A 6,146-nucleotide genomic window follows, 5' to 3' on the forward strand; every position below is an offset into this window, starting at 1 on the left:
TGGATGAATTGAATTTTTCGTGCAATGCACGCAAAGCGCAGCCCCGCCCCCAGCAGAGTTCCACAAATAAAGCTCCGTACCGTGAACGACGAGCGTGGCAGATTGGGACACGGAGCCAACCAGGTTAGTCACGACGCACGTGTAGTTCCCGGAGCTGTCCACGTCCAGCGATTGTATCTTGAGCACGGAGAAGTCGGCGTTGTCTGTAATGGTGGCGTCCCCGCCGTCAAGGCGCCGTCCGTTCTTCAGCCAGCGGAAGCTGAGCGGCTGATCCCCTTCCGTGGCGGTGCAGGTCGCCGTCCCCCTTTGACCGATGGTCGCGTTGTTTGGAAACGAGAACGGCGATATCTTCGGTGGAACTGCGCGACGCAGGATGCATGCATGTGTTTAGCGTGTCACTGCGGACATGTACGCGCATTAAAACGGATAAATTTTCAATGTGATAAAAGGAACAGAGAGAAAAGTGGCTTTTTTACATAACTGGAGTCAGCGATGTGCAGCTTGTTCATAGACACCGAAGTCGTCTCTGATATTTATCGCGCTGCACATCGATATGCCCATCGCTCTGGCCATTTATCTCGGTTCCCTTCAACGTTACTTTGTTGGTGAGAAGTGCGTGTATTCGGAGTTACTGCCTCCAGCGGTACTGTCTTTTCGAGTGTGCCGTCACTGATGCGAAGCCACAACCACTTATGCTTACCTGGCCGTAAGCAGTTGTATCCTTGTGGAAGAATTATCACGGCGAGGAGTACCACGGTTGCAACTGTGTATTCCATCATTCGACAGCGTTCCGGCTACAAACGCACTGAACGTGTATAAGCCCGTCGTGACGCTCCACAAGCTCCTTGTGCCAATGGCGTCGCTACTGCGTCCTGGAGCTGTAAGTTTTCGATGCTCACGGCAGGGAACCTAGCGCCACCCTGACGACATGTTGTGAACTATATGCACGACGAGGCTCGAACTTCTCCCTATTGTGGCTACTTCCACGTGTTTTCCTAACTTCATCGTCACTTCGCATCATTTCGGGGGAGCCGAAGGGTTTAAACGGTAACGTTGACCAAGACGTGGCGTGCTAAGATATCGTACTGTAGCTGCACCCTTATTGTCACATGTCTTCAAAGGACGTATCTTTCTGTATCTGCAATTGCTAGTTATTTCTGAAAAATAAATAATTATTGGTCATATAAACATTCGTGACCATATAAGGCTTTCAGTTATTAGATATAATGTGGGGTAAATGAGCCGAGGCGGGGGGGGGGGGAGGAGAGGAGGTGTGCGGAGGTGTGCGGAGGATTTGCAAGGGGCTTGCATTTCGTGAGTGCACATAGGTGGTGACTGCTACTGTGCTTGGTGAACGTGTTCTAGCCGATGGGCCACCGTCCCTTATTTTTATTTTCTATTTAGTTTTGCCCCTTGTCTATTCCATCTTCCTTCTAGGCAAGCAGCAGTGCTATGTAGTTTGTTTATCAGAGGCAAACCAACTCTTTCGCTGATACCTCTCAAATGTCTCCTAGAACTGCCCTCATTGAAGCAATAAAGGCTCCTGGATGAATAGATTTTACTTCATGAATAGCCTTTGTGGTAAGTTGTGGGATAGAGTTTGTGTTCACACGGTAACGGCAATAAAACAAATCGCGGAAAGAGCAGGAGTGTAGTAATTGACCCTTTTTCATTACAATCTTTGTTTTCCTTAACGCGTTATAATCGTTTATGTCATTGTTCTCAGAAACACTGCATGTGAAATTAGAAAGGCGAAATGGCTTGCGCTATCTTTTTGCAGATAGGCAATCTTCTTTCTCGAGAAATGACCCATAAAAACTTCCCTGGTTGTTGACTTTTATCAAAGAAGCCCAGTGAAATTGATTTTCCGAGACGTGTTACATTCGTTTGCGAAGTTGAGATTGAATTGCACGTCAACCAGCTTTGCTTGTAGCAAGAAAGTGGAAGGTGGATGGACACATCGAAGTGTAGGTCAAGTATAAATAATAAATGAATGAAGAAAAAGCAGATGATAGAAAAATATCTCTGTATTTTCGAGCGTACACTTCATTCTTCGGAGTGCGATATGTCTGTATAATATGTCGTTAATCGGTTCCGCTTTGCGACGCTACGCATACGTGAACACATCGCGTGCCGTACGAGTAAATTTCTAATTCTTAGTAACTACCGTGCGACGTCAAAATGTTTATCACAGCGATTTGATCGCAGAATGCTCTTGCAGCCCCGATCAAAAGCCGCACCCATGACACGAGTTGGCCCAGTTTCAGTTTCTGTTTCGCCGCCGATCGACCCGCCACTGCACGGCCTCGCGTCTACGTGTTCGGCCGACAGATGGCGCACGCTTCATTTTTCGTGTCGCCGAATGTCGCCACCAGGCGTTACAAATCGATTGGGTCAAAATTGTCGTGTTGTCGTAAAATCTAATCTCGCTGAAAGATATGAATAAATGTGTGCTGCAATTTATTTCTTCACATGCTACTTTCTAGTGAGACTATTCTGCTTACGCGACATTCTTTATAAAAAAATTTTCGCACGCCCCAGTACCCTGACTTACTGTTTAAAATTGCGGTGTTCGCTAACATGACGCGTGTTTTGAGCTTACTTTATCACGCATAGTCTTTTTCCTCATCGTGTGCTGATCAGTGGATCAGCGATACCTTATTCACATTTCTTGAGCTTATGAATATCCGCTGTTAGGCGCCTTCGTCGCTTTTCATAATGTGCCGTCATGACGGCAAAAAGAACGCGAAAATGTCTGCACTTATCTGACGGAGCGTTACTACTCATTTCTAGAATAAGTAATAATATTATCAAATTTTCTTGTGTTGCATGTACGCACAAGGGTAACAAAAATCAATTTAATCACTGAAAAGAATGAACGAAGAGCGTGTCGAAAACATGAAACGGGCGCTGCTATCGCGCCTGGCTGTAAAATCGATAACAGGGTGTGGCTTCCCCAGCTTCCGCTTCCGTATAATGACGGGGCTATGACGTGGCCCTCCGCCGCCGGTGGCTCACCGGCGGTAACCATGGCAACCACCGATGAGAGTAGGGAATTAAACAAATAAAGCGAGGCTGGGTGGTTGGGAAGGGAAAACGAGGGAACCAGGGTTGTAGTCCTTTCCAAACATCGACGCTGGCGCGCTTCGGGGCCGTGGCCCACTGGCCTTGCTTGGCGCGTGTCGAAACGTGCGAATGCCCTTCCGCGTAGCGCGCCTTGGTCGGTGACATCGTTTGCACCAGCGTGGGACTCTTCTGTTTACAAGTTGTCTGTGCTGCTTCTGTCGCTCTAGTGTAGTGCGCGAACTGTTCTTCTGGCGCCATCGATTGAATATATGTAGCGTTACTATAACTGTGAGGACGTAATTGTAGGCTTGCTTTGTTTCTTTCCCTGTCTTTCTTTTTTGTTTAATGCCGTGGAGCGGTGCGGATATGAAGAAAGAAGAAGTTCTAAAAACAGCTTTCTAATGCTACCTTTTTTGTTGTTGTTTAAAAGCAAACTAAGTTTACTTGCGTCCATATTGACGAACGGCCTTTTAATGTTGCCGTATCGCATGCTGTTTATTCTGTGTTAGATAGACAATTTAATTAAGCTAGTGGAGCAGCACATTAACTTTTATTAAATTTAAATCTTAAATGTTACTTTTGGTTTGTTTACATCTGGTGTTTACGTCTCTTGTTTACATTTTTTGTTTACATTCACACAGGTTCGGTCGAATGAGCCGCGCATCTTCCGCTGTGATGGTTGCGGGATTAATAGCTAAACGCGATGAGCTCAGAAGTTTTGCACTTCCTCTTTTACTGCATGCTGATGGAGTTAATTGCTTTACTCGTATGATGGGAGGGGAGGGGGGCAGTGTAGAAGACAATTTGTGATTGGCGTGAGCGTTTCATCTTATGCTTTTCTGTCTTGCTACAAACTATTCTCGCCGGTCGTATGTTGGAACGCTTTATATTCTAGCGGCACTCTAAAAAGCAGGAATGCCGTGAAATGCCCCTTTAATTTTTTTCAGTTCTAACTTCATTGCGTTAAATTCATACAATACACGCCCGAGTTCTAGTCGTTGGGCTTCATCTCATTGGAACTCTTTGTACAGTGAAGCACCCTCTACAGGGTGAGAGTTGGGCTGCGTGGCTTTTTTAACAAGGGATATACATAGAAACTCTCGTTCCCACTTAGTTAAAATGCGGAGCCAGGGTGGATAATCCAGCGACGTAAATTCAGCGCTGATTGTTGGTTCCCGCATACCATATTGCCGGATGCAAAGGGTACGCTGAGTAGATTGCTCTACATTCTATAGCATGTTCGGCAGTAGTTTGAACGGTTGGCAATGACTGCTTTTAAGTCTTAAAGATATGCTATGCCCTTGGATAGTTAGCCTCCGGGTATGATATTTAGCCTCTTGAGTTACATCAGTGACATAATTTGTGTATTCAAAGTATATTATGGCGTTTTACTATGGTGCTGCGATTGCTGTTTTGAGTGTATCAACCGAGTAGTGCAAATGCAGACATACCGGGTTCAAATGGTAATTTTATTACACTCGACTGTACATACGTCGCTCAGGTCTTGAATGCCGCTTCCGCGTTTTCGGAGGTGGGGAGGAGGTTAAACAAACAGCAGCGGTATGTAGTTTAATTGATAGCCTCAGACGATCTACCGCACACTTGCTGAAAACAATTGCCATAATGATGTACACGTTTGCGAGAACCAGTGTTAGTGAAAAGAAGTAGCTCTGTTAATTGTCGTAATCTGTACCAATGACTTTTTGCGGTTTCATTCTGCAGACGCGAATAGCCGTGAAGTAACGCAGCATGAAAACGGAACAGTGGTGCGCAAACAATGCAATCGAGTGCCATAGCTCACTTTTTCAATTGCAAAAAGATGTAATTGAGATTTCCAGAGTGTCGGTAGACAAGAATGGCATTGAGATGACACACTGTAAGAAATGTTTCTCTTTTGTGCGCGCGCGCGAGCGTGTGTGTGTTTTTCTTTACATTTAAATGTTTTCTTTTGCGTCAAAATTAATTGCAGTGAAATTTAATGCTAATGATTGTTTCTTTCTGTGTCGATGTCAAGCTTGCACTACCTGTAACCATGCTACAATGCACATCAGAATATTTAAAAACCTGAATTTTCTGCAAGCACGATGAAAAATTAACGCACTGAGTAATGCTTCATGCCTGTCATATCTCTGAACGTGAAAACAAAAATAGACCGCCGGACTATTTTGTTCCAAAGTACCAGTGAAGGTTTCAAAGTTGTGGTTCTTGTCGCGACGGCACATGGTTAAAATCGAAAGTTACATGTTAGAAACCAGCATTCAGCGTCATACGTTCAGTTAATTCGGGAGAAACAGTACTATTCGCGCTGCATGTGAAAATGAGACATCTCCGTGTCTTCCAAACATCCCCTACATGGCTAGCGTGCACTTTGCTTGCACGAAGCCGCCGTTTCTAAAAAAAAAAAAAAAAAAAGTTTGTTCGGTGATTTTAGGAATGGACGACGCTGTTTGGCGTTCAAACGATCCCTTGATTTCGGGCATGACTCTAAACCATATCAAGCTTTCAATCGTATATATCGCTGAGAGAGCTAACCCTGATAAAGCAAAATAAATTGAGCCACATTTGTGTGCTGATAATAAGCTAAAACGCTGTGTATGATTGGCACACGTTTCTTGCCTGGTATATTCATCCTCATAATGCTGCGGTACCCTGCAAAATGACATAATTTGGCAATGTTCGTCGGAACTAAACAGTAATGCATGACATAACTATCAAAGAACACGTGTAATTGTATAGTTGAGCATTTCATTCATTCATGCCCTGTACTACCAGAACGGCTCTAACAGAGCCTTTAGCACTCTTTGTGAATTGCATAAATAAATATACATCGAGGAACACGTACATTGCTTGTTGAGCAAGAGGGACTTGAGTTGGCAAGAGCACGGCGGACTTGGGCGTTAGGAAAAAGACGTACGTGTGGTTTGATGGGATTACGAAAATGTGCTCTTTAAGAATATTGAAACGCTTTCATTGCGTGTAGACTATTTCATATTTCTACGCGCCGACCCTGCGGTTGTTGCGACTATAATGAAGTCTAGGGTTTGACGAAAACTCGTCATAACACACAAATACGCATTTCC

This window comes from Dermacentor albipictus, chromosome 5 (genome assembly GCF_038994185.2).
Source record: "Dermacentor albipictus isolate Rhodes 1998 colony chromosome 5, USDA_Dalb.pri_finalv2, whole genome shotgun sequence".
Taxonomy (NCBI): domain Eukaryota; kingdom Metazoa; phylum Arthropoda; class Arachnida; order Ixodida; family Ixodidae; genus Dermacentor; species Dermacentor albipictus.